This window comes from Phalacrocorax carbo, chromosome 10, assembly GCF_963921805.1.
Source record: "Phalacrocorax carbo chromosome 10, bPhaCar2.1, whole genome shotgun sequence".
NCBI classification, from domain to species: domain Eukaryota; kingdom Metazoa; phylum Chordata; class Aves; order Suliformes; family Phalacrocoracidae; genus Phalacrocorax; species Phalacrocorax carbo.
The window spans coordinates 20,309,561-20,321,587 of record NC_087522.1 but is presented as its reverse complement, the minus strand read 5'-3'; positions in this window follow the sequence as shown (position 1 = coordinate 20,321,587).

Below are 12,027 nucleotides of genomic sequence, written 5' to 3'. Positions count from 1 at the left end.
TTAACTCCGGAAATGAAAAAAAACCACCACTAATCTGAAAAGTGCCTTTTCACTTAAAAGGCTGTCAGCACAAAATGTTTCAACAGTTTCCAAAACTTTTCACAAAAAGTGTTCTCAATAAGAGTAAAGATCTGTCAAAATAGAACTCTCTCAATGAACAAGTTGCAAAATGTAAAAAAAAAAATATTGTAAAAGATCTTTTATCTCCTGTGCCCGCCAATTCCTTAATTAATTGGTGAGTGCTGCTCCCGCTTGCTGACAAATGTGTGACTGCACACCTCTGTGGCTGTGTATGCCAGTGTTCTCCCCACCAGATACGCACACCTGCATTCGGAAAGTTGCACGCTTGCAGTTGAACAGAGGATTTTGCTTCTCAGGTACTCATAAGAAAGACCTACCCCTTGCTGCATCCAATATTCTGCTATCCCAGGTAATGACATTGTAGCTTTTACATAAACTGATGAAGTTGCCTCTAAAAACTAGTTCTCCTTCCACCCTGCTTTCATTAATGCTACAACCTACGTTAATTTCTGTTTAGTTCATCTTAATGTCATTTTTTTAATTAGATATTCAAACAGCATGCTCATAAGTCATAATATAATGAGATGAAACGCAACATTTTTCCCAGTCTAAAAAAAGGCATTGCCCCCATTTAAGTGCTAGGTCTAGGGTTTCCATCATTTTAAGTTACCTCTCTAGCAACACATTGGCAATCAAAGGCAGAAGGACTGCAGTCCTACTCACGTTCATGTATATTTGAAGTGACTATAGACCATCCAGTTTTAGAGTAATGTCTTGCCATTATTTGGCTACGCACCCTACTGCAGACTGCAAACATCCTGACTGCACTGTAGATGTGATTAAATGCATAGTTTCAGTACAGAACTCTGAGATTGCAGATTTCTTATAATGGGCCTTTTGGTCTGCGTGCTCCCTGTGAAGTACAAACATCCTTATCAGTTGTGCTGGAATAATAGAGAGCGAAATCATATGGGTTTTTTTTATCGTCCTTTAAATCAAGATGAACTTGAGTGCAGTTTGATCAAATTTTTAAAAGTTCACCCTGGCCCTGGTAGGGCAGGGTTTTGGAAGGTTTAAAAGTGAATTGTGACAGGCGGTGTTTTGCAACTTGACTTCGCGAAGTCGTTGCAGAGGAATAGCTGGGAATATTCACAGTAAATAATCAGAAGTTTGAATGTCATAAATGCTTGTATGAATATCTATTTTAGTGTATATTCTATGATTAACATAGAACATGTCCTTTTTTGTTAACTCTACTGAGGTTTCTGACTAATCCAGGTTACTCAGACTTTGCAAGCAGAAGCTGGATAGGGAACCCGTGCTTTCTATGGACAGGACCAGTCGTCTGGTCAGTTATTTTGAATAACAATAGGAGGAGGAGACCTTTATCTATCTTTCATCTATTCAAGAAGATTTCTTACCCCTGTAATGAATTATTCACAACAGAAATTAAAAATTGAACGGTCTTTGTCCCTTGAAGCTACACGGGATATGCAATGTTATCTGGTCTATTTTCTAACATACTGCACATGATCTTAAAAGTGGCGATATAATTTCCTGGCAAAGCCAGATTTGCACATTACTACCTTAGATTAACCTCACTAACTTGATATTATCCTCTGCATGTATCATATCAGCGTCTGCCAGTTATTTATCCCTGAGGTGTTTATTGTTTCCCCCATCCTCTTTGCTAGGAGTAGAAGGATGCACAGGATTTTCCACAGCTCCCTAAGGTTAAAAACATCAATATTCCTTCTGCCAAAAAGGATATTTTCTCCAATTTATTTTTTTTAAGTTCAATTGCTGGCAAACACTATCCACTTCAACTGCCACGTATTCTATACAGTCTTTCTGTATTTCCTTTTCTGTGTGTTCAGGTAATGCCAAGAAACTAGCAGGAGAACAGGTGTTAGTTCTCTTCTGTGCTCCCTGCCCAGAGATACTCTCAACCAGGAACTCCTGCAGCAGTCAACTGAGGTATTTCTGTGCCTTGTTCTTTTGTCCTTGCAGAAGTTTCTTGTGCCCTTGGAGGATTCACTGCTCTCTGCTTTCTTTGTGTGAAGAGGTGTAGCAGTAGATCTGGAATTTGGAAAATACGTAATACCTTAAGGTCTCTTGCATGTTGCCATATGACTGTTTTTTAGGGGGTGTGCATTATATATCAAATATATATAGATAGATGCACACTCATATTTACACAGCCCGGGTTACACAGCAGAGAATTCATTTTCCCACCAGCATACATTGTAGCTCCATAGAAGTCAAGTGTCTAGGCAAACATAAACATCAAGGCACATGCAGACAGTCATCACCTCATTCAAAGGTAGATGTCTGCCAAGGTGGGTGATGAATTTTGCTCCACTGCCTCCTCCCTTCCACTGATCTTGGAAGGCACTTAGATGATGAGGTTTTGATCCCTTTGCCTTTATAAGGCTAGCTTTGGGTGAGCTGGATCCCAAGAGGTTTCCTCATTTAGTAAACAGTTTGAAGAACTCCACTTTTGGCTTTCATGGAAGCTAAGAAAACCTTTGTATGAGTGCTTGCAAAAACAGTGAGGGCCGGTGTTCCTCTGCTAGTGCCCTTAAGCTTCTCTCCCTGAACCCTCTGGGACAGGGTTATGGGTTCTGAAAGAGTTTGAAAATTAGGGCAGCTCTGATATTGCCATAATTTTTTAATTTATTATTTCTTCTCTCTCTTGAAAAGCTGCTGAGTTTCTTGACAGCTTAAATAAAGATTATCTCAGTAAATTATCATTACAAATATCAGCAAATACCTTACTCTGTCACACTGCTGTTTAGACAGCAATTGCAATCCCAGCATTGCCTGCTACAGAGGTAATGTGTCTAAGCTACCTTTCTGAGGAGGGGAATCATGGCATGGGCAAGGGGGAATCATACTGTAATCTTTCTTAGACAGGACTGAATGCAGTGCTGTCTGCTGGATGAAATAAACTAAGGGAATACATCTTTCCTACTTCAAAAGCAAAGTTTTTCTTAGACCATCCTTCGGCCAAAGCTCATGTTGTATCAGCAATAAGGTCAGAGGATCCATAACCTCCTCCAAGTCAACCGGGAGCAATAAAAAGATATTTTCTGCCATTAAAGATAGCCTTGTGTACAGCAAGGGCATGAACAGTTGTCAGCAAACTGGCCCTGTGAGACTACTTTACTGATGCTGCTTCAGGTTTCTTGAAACATGCAAGCCAGCATAATTATTACAGTAGAGAACTGGCATAGACCTTTCAGGATTACGTAGTAAGAGCAGCAAGTCAAATACCATCTGCCTAATGTGATAAATTGTAAGTATTATTCCAAAGAGGTTTGCCTGAATCTCCTTAGCTGAGTGCATAGAGGCAGCCGCCAGTCGCTTTTATCTTCAGTCCCCTTCCCATTATCACTTCGTGGCCTTTTGGCTAAGATCAAGTGTAGTATCAGTTAAAGTCTGGACATGTCCTCTCTTTGGGGACTCTATCCTGCCCTGGCATCAGGCTGGGCTCAGTGACCTCGTAGCTCTTTTCCATCTGTAACTACTATCATTCCCACTCTTTAAGAGACCTGACAGCTTTTAGAGGTCAAGTCGTCTTTAACATGCCTTGCAGGTACAGCTGAGATGCATTGGCCTGAATTACTTCTGTTTCAAAAGGCAGGTGGGCCTCCACTTTATAGAGTGGGAGAAACTACAATGTAGCTGGTGGGCTTGGTTCTGTTATATTGAAGGCCAACAAAAAAACCATTTATCTGCAATAGGAAGGTTTTTTTATATATATATACAGAGAGAGTGAGTTACTTTAGAGGAAATAGAAAACCAAAATTTTTTGGAAGAAGACAATATAGGTAATTCCTCTGGCTGCTTTGTACTCCTGCATCAGTCAGGTTCTGGGACTGGGCAAAAAACTGCTCCTACACAGGATGACCTTAAAATGCTGCGGTGATAATATGGATGTATTTTTCTAGTTTTGGTAGTTGTAAACTTCCTAAATTGAAAGCTAAGTATCCACAAGGGACACACTAGCTGCTAGCCAGATTTAGTGTCTGAAGACCTTACCTAATCCTACCTCAGGGATTATGTGGAGAAGTTGCATCAGTGTAATGACATGATGCGTTTGGTGGTGGTTTTTGCTTAAGTCACTCACAGAACAGGAAATCATATATATTATCTCTGGAAGAGACCATAAAATGATACAGTGGAACCTTGTGTTCCACTCTAGCATTCCTACAGCAAACCCTGTAACTACAGGGTATCTTCTAGTCTTTGTGCTGGGGGAGATAATTTTAAAACTCTGCCATTGTCTGTGCAGCTACCCTTTGTAGAGGAGGTGCATGGAGGATATTGTGAATTTGCCTTCCATCTAGGGCAGACTGGCCAAGTACCCTCCAAAACTACTTTTGGGGCAGCACCAGCCAGCTCTGCATCCCTTGGTGTCAGAAGGGATGTAGGAGACTTCTGTTGCAGGAAACCTTTGGCAGGCTCCTGCAGAAAGGTAGCAGTGACTCCCAGAGTCTTAGTCTTTCAGCTGATTTTATCTCAAAGATCCATCTGGTCTAATGCCACAAGTTGTGGGAGGTCAGGTTTTGTTCACTGTTTCTTGTTGCTATTTTTGGGATGCGATTTTTCTGTTTTGGTTGGCTGAGCGTGAAGAGAGCGTTGCTGTGCTTTAGGGAATGCTGCAATTAGGTTCACTCAAAACAATCATGATTAATAATTATGACTGTTTTGTTGCTAAAAAAAGAAAAGGTAGAAATAAATAATAAAAGACAGTTACTTTGAAGGCAATCTCTGTCTGTCTCTGAGTCTCTTTGAAGAGCTTTGAACAGACCTAGGAGCATTTAGGCTATCCTTAGGGGACGGTGAAGCTCTTGCTTCCATATGTGGCAGTGAGCCTTGCTCCAGTGTAAGTAACCTGATGAGTTCCCTGACAGAAGAACCACATTTACCAGTTGGTGACTCTTGTTTGGTAAACCCCAGATAACAGCAGCAGCTGGGCAAATCTCTACTGTGTTCTAAAAGTATTCTGTAAAAGTATACTGTGTTCAAAAGTATTTGAATCAATAATGGCAAGGAAGCCACTGAAACAGCTTTCCTGAAACAAATCGGCAAATAAACACTGAAAGTTTTCAGTCCAAGTGAAATCTGTTTACTGAGGATAGCTTCTTTCTGCCTGTGAGTACGTGGCCTCAGGCCTGCAATGTCTAACAGAAGCTGTTACTAACTGAAATCGCACTTCATTATCCCATTAGAAGCTGAACTGGAGAAGTGTCATGCTAGCTGCTGGTCCTGTTTGCTAGCCTCTTGCTCCTCCTGATGTCACAAGCAGGGGATGTCTTCGTGTCAGGAAACAGCGCTGACCTGGGAAGCTGCTGCTTTGCCACTGCGGGCTTGCTGCAGAGCTGCAGACAGGCTGAGGTAAGCAACGGTGGCGAGAGTGGGCACGTGGAGCAGTGAGCCTCTGTCCTGGGAGGGCAGGGCACTGCTGGTGGCTTAGTGGAAGAAAACCATCTGTTTTCTTCAAGCTTCTGTAGAAATGGAATATACTGTATAGTGAGGGCCTGGCAGTGTTGCTGTCAGTCTCCCACAGGCACCACAGCTCAGCACCTCGGTCCTGGCAGGACTCCTTCACCATGAACGGGCAGCCTGTTCAGGGGGTGGAGAAGGTGCAGCCTCTGCCTCTCTGTGCTTGTGGCAGCACCTCCACAGAATGTCTTTGGAGCTTTTCAAAACTCTCTTAGCATTTATATATATATATACACACACACGTATTAAATTTATATATATATCTCTTCAGTTCACTTTTGACTTTGTTTCAAGAAGGCCAATGGTATCCTGGGGGTACAAAAAGGAGCGTGGCCAGCAGGTCGGGGGAGGTTATCCTCCCCTTTTACTCTGCCCTAGTGAGACCACATCTGGAGTGCTGTGTTCAGTTATGGGCCTCCCCAGTTCAAGAAGGACAGGGAACTGCTCGAGCAAGTCCAGCGGAGAGCTACCAAGATGATCAGGGGACTGGAGCATCTCTCTTATGAGGAAAGGCTGAGAAACCTGGGTTTGTTCAGCCTGGAGAAGAGAAGACCGAGGGAGGGGGTGTCTTACCAATGCTTATAAATATCTGAAGGGCAGGTGTCAAGAGGATGGGGCTGGACTCTTTTCAGTGGTGCCCAACGACAGGATAAGGGGCAATGGGCACAAGTTGGAACACAGGAAATTCCAGATAAACATGAGGAAAAACTCCTTTACTGTGAGGGTGACAGAGCAGTGGAACAGGCTGCCCAGAGACATTGTGGGGTCTCCTTCCCTGGAGACATTCAGAACCTGACTGGACGCTGTCCTGTGCCCCCTGCTGTAGGTGTGCCTGCTCGAGCAGGGGGGTTGGACAAGGTGATCTGCAGAGGTCCCTTCCAACCCCTGCCCTTCTGTGATAGGAGCTGAAAAACTCGTTCAGCTGGCCCAAGTTTATGTGAAAGTGTCTATGTTACAGCTGCCTCTTAAAGTAATGAATTCTTATATCCTATAATCAGAAGGTTTTCTTCCCTCTTCTTAATTTTTCTGGAGAGGCAACTCATGTTTCTGAGTTTACTAAGGAACTTGATTCCACATTCCCAAAGGAGCAATCCATTAGTGAGTGTGCTGGGTTTGTACATAAAAATCTCCTCTTCATCTAACCTCGCTATGAAGTTGTTAAATGAGTCTTGCATGCTGCTACAAAACATCCACCGCCAAAAAGGTCTTCTGATGTGTAAGAGCAAATGTCTGATTTTAAGCAAATCAAAAATTTGGGGACTACAAAAGATGTGGTTCAAATGCTTTCAGTCATCAATTTCTTCTATGAAATTTTGAAAGGAAAATTTTGGCGTGCTTACTAAAAGAAGTATCTTTCAATAGTCCTGCACACTTGTGTGTACAAATCAGAGGCATAAGGGCATGTTTTTCTGACAGTTCTGTCAGAAAAGCCAATGTCAGTCCCTGAGTTTTGGGATACTGACAATGATTCTGAGTAGAAATGTTTGCATTTTCTTAATCCTCCTAATGCAGAAGTGTTCCCCAGAGACTGTTGCTTGAGGTAAAATTCTTCCTCTAACAACTGAGGTCTTGTACCAGACTAACGTGTCCTGGTTTTAGATAAAGACAACCATGTTACTGGTTTTTCTTCCATTTTGTTCCTCTGTTGAGATTTATTGCCTGCCATCTATAGCATTTGTAACCTGCAATTAAGGCTTCTATTTTGAATACCTAACGCATAAGCAGAAATTATCGTAATTTACTATTTGGATATGTCTTTCAAACCATAGCAGAAAAAGAAAATGTTTCAGCTCTAAAAGCATTTAAAGCTAGAGAAAGTTTATGGTGACCTAATGTTACATGTATAAACCGTAATTTTATTAAATACTTTTCCATCAGTTTGAAGAGTTCCCCAGCATAAAGTCTGTCTGATAGGCTGACGATTGGGGTTTTTTAAGCAGAATTGCTTGAGCATTTAGAGCAAGAAAAGTTTAATATTTGTAAAATTAACTGTTATCTAGACCTGCCTGTTTTTAAATGCTAAGTTGGCTTTGTGAAATAGAGACTGATTGGACATTCATCTCTGGTCTGGAATGAATATCGGAGCGTCCATGAGCTGTATCCCCTAGAAGGACAACTCAGCCAGCCTGTGCACTGCTCCCCGGGCCCCTCTCTCCCCAGGGCCACCCAGGAGCAGCAGGCAGTTGGCAGGGCTTTACTGGTGCCTATCTCCTGGGAGGCTTGTGTTTTGGGGGAACATCTGGCTGCTGCACCCCAGTTCTGTGTGTCTGCTCTATGCTCAGTAGCATGGCAGGGAAGGGGCTGTGAGGACTTCAGAGAGTAGCTAAGGTGGCCAAGAGTATGGGAGATTTGGGCACTACTGGGATAGACCTTTAATCATGCTAAAGGCCTGACAGACTAAAGGATGGGCAGGAGAAAGCCCTCCCCCAGTCCAGCCAAAGGGAAGAGAGCCTAACTGACGGTCATCCAAAGAACTAGACTGGGCTGTATGTTTGAGCCTTGGTTATTAGTGTTATGTAAAGGAAGGAGGTAATTAAAAGAAAGAAATGCTGTTGTCCCCCCAAACACCTTTCAGATTAAATCACTGTTGGCTAACAGGAAAGCTGGAAGTTCTGTTCCACTAGAGATGGGGGAGTGGAATGAAAGTCCGTGTGTATTTTTAGCATCCCTTGTAATCACGTCACCTTTTGAAATGAAAGCATCAGTGCATTAGAGCGGAGGAACTGGGGAGAGGACATGATCTACCAAGAGAAATGTCAAGCTCAGAGTGGATTGGCTGACTCACACATTGAGTGATATTGGCACTGGCCAGGGCAGACCCATCTCCTCCCTGCTGCATGCTTCCTCCCCTGCCCAGCTCCTCACTTCCATTCGCCTTCCTCCTTCATGCATCTCTGCTGGCTGTCTCCTCATGCATTTCTTCCTGGGTGATTCTACCCTCCAAACTATATCCAGCCAGAATAAAACCTGGCACGTGCAAGATGCTTTGGGGTGTTCACCGAGAGTCCTGCCCAGAGGGTAGGCAGCCCTGGCAAGGTGACATCATGTGCCTTAATGGAAGCTACTTAGCAATGCCTTTTTTCTTTTTTTGTCTAAGAAGAAAGCAGATCTAACACAAGGAAGAGAAGAGGGCATCTGTTCAACAATGAATGTTTATTTGCTGTTCACCTCTGAAATGCCAATGAGCATTTGTGCTGTCTAGTTTGAAGTGACTTTTGGCGTTGGAGAAATTACTGATGCTGCTCTTGAAAGAAATTGTCCCTTAGTTTCTAAGGAGGTAGAAAAGGTCTGTCACAGCCTCCCGCTGTAATCAGGGATAGATCGTTGTTGTGGTTTAACCCCAGCCAGCAACTCAGCCCCACACAGCTGCTCGCTCAATCTCCCCCCACCCCAGTGGGATGGGAGAGAGAATCAGAAGAGTAAAAGTGAGAAAACTCATGGGTTGGGATAAGAACAGTTTATCAGTTTACAAGGGCAAGTGCAAGGTTTTTCACCTGGGGCACGGCCACCCTGGGTGTACATACAGACTGGGGAACGAGAGGCTGGAGGGCAGCTCTGCAGTGGGGGACCTGGGGGTCTGGTCCATGGCAAGCTGAACGTGAGCCAACAGTGTGCCCTGGCAGCCAAGAGGGACAGCCGTGTCCTGGGGTACACCAAGCACTGCATTGCAGCCGGTTGAGGGAGGTGGTTGTCCTGCTCTGCTCTGCACTGATGCGGCCTCACCCCGAGTGCTGTGCCCAGTTTTGGGTGCCACAGTACATGAAGGGTACAAAGCTGCTAGAGTGTCCAGAGACGGGCCATGATGTTGGTGAAGGGTTTAGAGGGGAAGCCATACAAGGAGAAGCTAAAGTCACTTGGTTTGTTCAGCCTGGGGAAAAGGAGACTGAGGGGAGACCTCATCACGGTCTGCAGCTTCCTCACAAGGGGAGGAGGAGGGGCAGGAGCTGATCTCTTCTCTCTGGTGACCAGCGATAGGACCCGAGGGAATGGCAGGAAGATGTGCCAGGGGAGGTTTAGCCTGGGTATTAGGAAAAGGCTCTTCACCCAGAGGGTGGTGGAGCGCTGGAACAGGCTCCCCAGGGAGGCATCACGGCACCAAGCCTGACGATATTCAAGAAGCACTTGGACAACAGCCTCAGAGACATGGTGTGAATTTGGGGTGTCCTGTGAAGGAACAGGAGTTGGACTCTATGATCCTTGTGGGTCCCTTCCAACTCAGGACATTCTATGATTTTGTGATAATTAAAATGAAGTAAAATAGTAGTAATAATAATAAAGAACATACAAAGCATGACGCAATTGCTCACCAATTGCTGACCGATGCCCCAGCCAGTCCCCAAGCAGCAGTCACTGCTGCTTATTTATTCCCACCCTTTGCCTAGCCTTCATAGGCTGGTAGAAAGGCAAAAACTAGTTTCTCTGCCCAGAGCAATGATTCTCTGCAGTGGATAAATTCCTTGGTGCTGTTAGCATGCAGCTCAAACCATTAGAGGTCACTTGTAGCTGTGCCCCCGGCTCAGCTCCGGCAGGGGCACGCGGGCAGCAGCTGGTTTGCACTAGTTATTCAGCACACCATTCAGTGCACAGTGGAACGTTTTCACCCTGGCAGGTAAAGCAGCAGGGGAAATACACTTGCTTGAGGAGGGTTGACTGCTGCATGCCAGGCCATTCAGTGGAGCTCTCTGTGCCTTGGTGAAGGTGCCATCTGTGTCTCAGGTGACCTTCCTTACCAAACAAGGTGGATGTGTAATTAGTGCTGTAATCTTTTAAACAGATTCTGTTGTCCAGGAGCCTCCTTTATGTGCCCCAAAGTGGTGGACAACCCTCACTTTTTTCCCCTTCCTCCCTCCGCTTCTTCCCTTGAGCGTTATATTAAATTCATTCTCCATTGTACTGGCACTAGCAGAAGTGTGATGTTTCTTCAATGTGCCAAGACTTTGATCTCATGTTTACGCTACCTCCTGCTACGTGACAGCCACCTATAAGATTAATTAAGCCACGGTGCTGGCTTTCCCATCTGACTTGTGTATCTTCACTTGATACACAGCTTCGTGACTTGACTGAAGGCAGAAATGGAAAACTTCATGCTAGGAGTGTTGGTGCTCCTTCTGAGAGCAGCAAGCCCACAAGTGCAACAAGCACACATCAGTGAAGGATGCTGACCTGGGCTGGAAGGCAGCCTGGTCCCCCAGCCACTGTGCTGCCTCTGGAGCTCCCGAGACAAGATGGGTGCTCTGCCCCTGTCTCCCGGGGCTAGGTGACACTCCTTTGTCACCTGAGAAGGCTGCAGGTTCAGAGGCAGCCACAGGCAGGCTGCCTGCCCAGCATTGCTCACTACCTTTTTTTCTTTTTTAAGCCTGATTGGAGATACGGAAATTTTTCAAAGAATAAATGTGGCTTTAATAGATTACTTTTTTTTTGCCAGGCAACAGACACATTCAAAGGCTCAGTGTAGATCTGACCCCCCCCCCCCCCCAGCTTCTTTTTTTCACCTTACCCAGTTGTTAATGATGACAATTTCTATTTGCACAGCACTCACCTAAGCATCTCCAGATATTTTTCTAAAGGTGGATGTCTATTTTTAACCTAATTTTATAGAGGGTGAAACTAAGAAGTAGACAGGTTTGTGCAACAAACTCCTTGCAGCACAGCTGTGCCAGGGTGAGAAGAGGTGAGCTGGTGGGCTGCTGGAGCCATGCTGGCAGATGGAGAGATGCAGAGCTGCCAGGGAGGCTTTAGGGCTGCCTGCTACAGTGTGTGGATGGGGCCAGGCAGCCCTCCTCAGCCTGCGTCTGTCCCCCATCTACCTTTCCTCCAGTACAAGTGGGTTATTCTCATCTAAAGTTGCTCTCCCAGTGACTTGGGATTGTTGTACACATCCATGTGTGTGCACACCAGTATGGTACTGTGCTAAAGCATCCCCAATGCTGCCTGAGCGAGGCCTCTCCAGCTCCCCAGCAAGTCTTGGCTGAGGTAAGGAACAGCCCTGCATACACATAAGCATTTGCTTTAGGGACTCACCCATCAGTTAAAGTGGAATTACATGCTTAACTTACTAAATTAGCCTAGGCTTCACTTAAGTATGTAATTAAGAATTATGTAGTCAAAAGATAACTATTTACAGGGCTGGGGCTTGATGTCCTGCTTCCATTTCCCTACCAACATGGGCAAATTACTTATTCTCTTGTCCTGTTCTGCCTGGGTAATGTTTCCAGCCACTGGGATCAAAAATAACCGAGACAGGAGGAGTGGCAGAGCATACAGACCCATAGGAACACTTCATTGCTCTGGGAAGCCATCTCAAAATATGGGAGCATTTCAGAGGTCCAAATATATCTGGAGAAGCCAATTTAAATGTTGCACAGGGGAAAATCCTGGCTGTCCTTCAACCCCAAGCCTTTCTTCAAGGGATCCTTCCCTCCATGGGTGAGTTGGGAAGCAGTCAGCCGTGGTCATTCTGAGCCCAGCTGCCAGTGGGACTGTGTCCCAGAACCA